Here is a 5,193-nt window from a genome sequence, read left to right as displayed (position 1 = left end):
CGAACTCCAGACACATGCACCACCATGTGCAGCTGGCTTATGTGAGTACTGCAGAATCAAGCCTGGGTCCTTAGGCTTCGCAGGCAAGTGCCTTAACAAGCCATCTCTCCAGCCCAGGAAGGAGAATTTATGTCCAACCAATTTAGAAAGAGTTCATGTACAGTCATAATGGATGTAGTATGGATGTCCCTCATAGAATTAGAAAATAAAATGACCCTATGAACCAGAAATTCCACTGCTGGGTATACAGTTAAAAGAAATTAAATCAGGGGCTGGAAAGATGACTCAGTGGTTAAGGCATTTGCCTGCAAAACCAAAGGACTTCAGTTCGATTCCCCAGGACCCACGTAAACCAAATGCACAAGATGGTGCATGCGTCTGGAGTCTGTTTGCAGTGGCTGGAGGCCCTAGCGCACCCATTCTCCCTCTCTCTCCCTCTCCCTCTCTCTCTCTCTCTCTCTCTCTCTGTGTGTGTGTGTGTGTATGTGTGTGTGTGTGTGTACACCTCTTTCCCTCTCTCACTCTCTCAAATAAATATATTTTTTGGTTTTTATTTTTAATGTCTTTTTTAAATTTTTATTAACATTTTCCATGATTATAAAATATATCCCATGGTAATTCCCTCCCTCCCTACCCCCACACTTTCCCATTTGAAATTCCATTCTCCATCATATCAAATAAATATTAAAAGGAATTTTTTTAAGAAGTTAAATCACTGTGCTGGAGACACCTGAACTCCGATGTTCATTGCTGCACGCACAGTAGCCACGTAATAGAGTCAACCTAGTGTCCCTCAGTGGATGAACAGGTTGACAATATAAACACACCAGAGTACTACTCCAGACAGGGAAGACTGAAATCCTTTCTGTCATTTGTGACAACATGGATGGAGCTGGATATCATGATGGCATGTGAAATGAACCAGGCACAGAAAGACAAGTAAAACTCATATATGGAAGCTTTAAAACATGAACCTCAGCCTCAGGTTAAGTTGAGAGTAGAATGATGGCTCTCAGAACGTAGGGTCAGTAGAGGGCGCGAAGAATAGGGAGAGGCTGACCAGTGGATACGAAGCTACAGTTAAATAGGGGCAAGAAATCCACATACACTGTTATCAGTGGATCTATACTGATTACAAAATGGTGACGTACAGTTTTTGCCATAAAGAATGATAGATCTTTGAGGAGAGAGACATGTTTACTAGAGTAAAACATTACGTAACTAAGTTTGTTTGTTTGTTTGTTTGTTTATTTATTTATTTTGAGGTAGGGTCTCACTCTGGCGCTGGCTGGCCTGGAACTCACTCTATAGCCCCAAGCTGGCCCCGAACTCACGGTGATCGTCCTACCTCAGCCTCCCTAAGTGCTGGGACTAAAGACGTGCACCACCAAATCTGGCTTATATTTACTATTTAATTAAAAAAAAAAATCCACAGGAGAAGGGAGGGCTGGAGAGATGGCTCAGTGGATAAAGGTGCTTGCTTACAAAGCCTGCAACCCAGGTTTGATTCTCCAGTATCCAGATGCCCAAGGTGGCCCATGCATCTGGAGTTCCTTTGCAGTAGCTAGAGGCTCTGGTATGTCCATTCTCTACTTCTCTTGTCTGTCTCTCTCTACTTACAATATATATGTATATATATTTAAATCCACGAAGGACTTCCTGTGTCTCCCAAGAGGTTCAGGCGTCCGTGAATCACGCTGCCAGGAAAGTCCCAGCGGCGGAGGCGAGGAAGTTTCCAGTCCTAACGGAGCCGCAGACCGCCCAGCAGCCTTCACCGCGGGGCTCAGCGCCTCTGTCCCAGGGGTCCTGATGCAGCGAGAAGGGTGCGGGGCTCTGAGCTGCCCACTTGTTCCCGGCGTCCCCGGAGCCCCGCTTCCCTCTGCCCGCCCTCCTCCCGCTCCCAGCGTGGGATGCTCGGCCTCCGCGGACGCACGCGGCAAGGGCATCAGGCCCACCGAGTGCGCACCGATGCTCTCGGGCTGGAGGCCGCGCACGCAGCCGGGCGGAGGCCCCGGGATGCCGGGGGGGGGGGGGGGGGGGGGGGGGGCGGGGCGCAGCGCTGCTCCAGCCCACTGTCCCGCCTTGCTGACCGCATCCGATCCTCCGTGCGCTTCGATAACCACCCGGCCTAGATCCAGGGATAGCCGGCCCCAGTTGATACTGGCCGGGTGGAGGCTCGGCGGGGCGGCAGGGCTGCGCGCTGCGAGCTGGACCGAGGCCAGGGTGGTAACGCACGGGCCACACCTCGGCGCGCAGAGGACTGTCATGGGGGCGAGTCTTGCACGACGTGCGGCCAAGCTCGCCAGCGTCACCACACCGACTGGCAGGCCGGGTATGGTGGACCAAAGGAATTCTGTGCGACTCCCCGAGGGCCCGCGACCCCCCTGTGCGCGCCCTCTAGGGGCTGCAATGGGCCGTCGCGTTGTGCACCGCCCGGCGCCTGTTTTTCTGTACAAAGAGGCAGGCGTGGTGCATGGCAACCGAAGAAAAAGGAGAGCCAAGATTGGGGCATGGAAAACTTTGATAGAAACAGATCCACAGAAAAACCTCAGGCACGCAAAAACCCTGGGCCTCTTGTCGCTGCAAACAAACTCCAGACCCACGCGCCACTTTGTGCGTCTGGCTTTACGTGGGTACTGGGGAATCGAACCTGGGCTTCAGGCTTTGTAAGCAAGCGCCTTTAACCTCAGTCCGTTTTGGCACCTTAGCGCCGCTTCCCGGTGGCTGGATGGCTGGTTGCCGAGACAGTCTGGAAATGGGTGGAGTGGGAACCGGGAGTCCCACTGCCCTTCCCGGCTCGGTCATTCTTTTGAAAGCTGGCGCTACTATTTGGCAGTAATCACGAAGCCAAGGGAAACGCAGCACTTGGCTTTTTGAATTTTGAATTTTGGCCGGTCCATTAGCTCTTCTTATGCGTCCCCATGATTTCACCTTATTTGCATGCACAAAACAGGGTCCATCTGTCTATATAAGCTCTGCTCTCTGAGCGCCTCAGTACACAGGGTCAACGCTCTGAGAAGGGACTCAAGCTGTGTCGGGAGCTGGCCGGCTGCCGGGCTACCTGGGCTTGGAGCTGCCAGACCTGAGCCCCGGCGCTGCTTGCACTGGGGATCCTTTCTCCTAAGTTCTTTGAGCTCAAGGTGCTGGGCCGGAGAGTCCCTACAGCCTCTCAGTCCTGCCTGTGCAGGGCGGGAGCTGCTCTCTGCCCGGACCAACTTCCAGTTGGCACCTGCGCCCTTGGTGCCGAGACTTTTCTGCCACAGATAGGCCCAAAGGGACCTGCTGCCTGGCAGCCTCTGGCTCCTACTTCCAAGGAAACCCAGTGCCTTCGCAGCCTGATTCCAGATTCTGTGGGATCCGCTGGTTCTCTGACGGTCCTGGAGCCTGTCGAGGAGTCAGAGCTGTGACACTTGTGCCCACTCAGTTGACAACCCACTGCCACCAAGAGTCAGCTGTGCCACCTTGACCCTCCTACTCAGCCAGCAAACCATGGCCACCAGGAGTCTTGCGTCCATTCTTTCAGTCCCACATTTTTTAAAGCACTTTTGTTAATTTTATTCTTTTTATTGACAACTTCCATAATTATAGACAATAAGCCATGGTAACTCCCTCCCCCATCCATAGTCCCACAGTTTTAATTTTATTTTTGCTTTGTGTGTGTGCATATGTGTCCCCTTGCATACATACCTGCAGCGTGGGGGGGGGTCACTGCCTGAAGTAGCCGGACAGAACATGGTGTGACTTGCTCTATCATCCTTCACCCTTATTTTTGAGCTGGAGTCTTTTTATAAATTATTATTCTGGAGACCATGGGGCTTCTCTGGTTCTAGGACCTCTGCTCTCCTGGGGACTGGGGTTGCATGCAAGCATGGTCACTCCCAGCTGTTTTAGAAGAGAGCTGGGGATTTGAACCCTGGCAGTCTCAGGCCCTCATGTTTTTGCAGGAAACACACTTAACCATTGAGGCATCTCTCCAGACCTTGTTAAAAAAAAAAAAAAAAAAACTTAAGCAAATATTTATTTATTTATTTGTAAGCAGAGAAACATAGAGAGCGAGAATGAGGGGGAGGACAGAGGGAGGATGGGGGTGCCAAGACCTCTAGCCACTGCAAATGAACTCCAAATGCATACACCACCTTGTGCATCTGGCTTTACATGGATACTGGGGAATCAAACCCAGATCCTTAGGCTTTGCAGGCAAGTGCCTTAACCAACTGCGCCACCTTTCCAGGCCAAGGAAACTTTTTGACAGAACTCGTCCAATGTGTATATATGTACACAAAGTGTATGTACACAAAGTGGGGCATAAATACAGTAAAACTTATAATTCAATGAAAGGAGTTTAAGTTTTAAAAAGAATACAGAGGGGAGCCAGGCATGGTGGCGCACGCCTTTAATCCCAGCACTCGGGAGGCAAAGGTAGGAGGATCGCCGTAAGTTCGAGGCCACCCTGAGAATACAGAGTGAATTCCAGGTTAGCCTGGGCTACAGTGAGACCCTACCTCGGAAAAAAAAAAAAAAAAAAAACAGAGGGCAGGAGAGATAAAGGACCCTGGATTGATTCCCCAGGACCTACATAATAAGCCAGATGCAGAAAGTGGCACATGCATGTGGAATTGTTTGCAGTGGCTAGTGCACCCATTCTCTCCCTCCCTTTTTTTTTTCTCTCTCTCTCTCCATCTCTCTTCTCTCTAACTCTCTCTCTGTGTGTGTGTGTTTGCAAATAGATTAATTAATTAACTAAAAAAATACAGATGCCCCAAAATAGGCAAAGCAAACCAGTAAAGCAGGTGAGGGCTATGCTCCGTGAGCATTCCAAGTACAAGCAAATGTTTCCTGTGCATTAGAAAGGCGCCAGGTGAGAGGCAGGTCACGTGGGGATATACTACCAGAGCTGAGTAGACAGCCATGCATCACCCCGAGGCTCTGGCTGGACAGGAAGAACTACCTAAGGAGACGCTCTGGCCAGCCTGCCTCAGGTGTGAAGTTTAAATGTGAAAGGCCACATATGGGAGCATTCCATCTGAGGCGGGAGATAGGAAAGGGAGAGGTTGAGGGCAGGTGGGTGTGGAACTTCTTAACGGTTTAGGAGTTTTATTTTAGCTTTCTGAAAGGATTTTGAAATTAGAGATGCCTAATTAGATTAAATATTTTCTGTCTCAAAATCCATTGCATGATATAAAGGGATTTACT

This window comes from Jaculus jaculus, chromosome 6 (genome assembly GCF_020740685.1).
Source record: "Jaculus jaculus isolate mJacJac1 chromosome 6, mJacJac1.mat.Y.cur, whole genome shotgun sequence".
Lineage (NCBI taxonomy): Eukaryota > Metazoa > Chordata > Mammalia > Rodentia > Dipodidae > Jaculus > Jaculus jaculus.
This window is presented reverse-complemented; position numbering follows the sequence as displayed.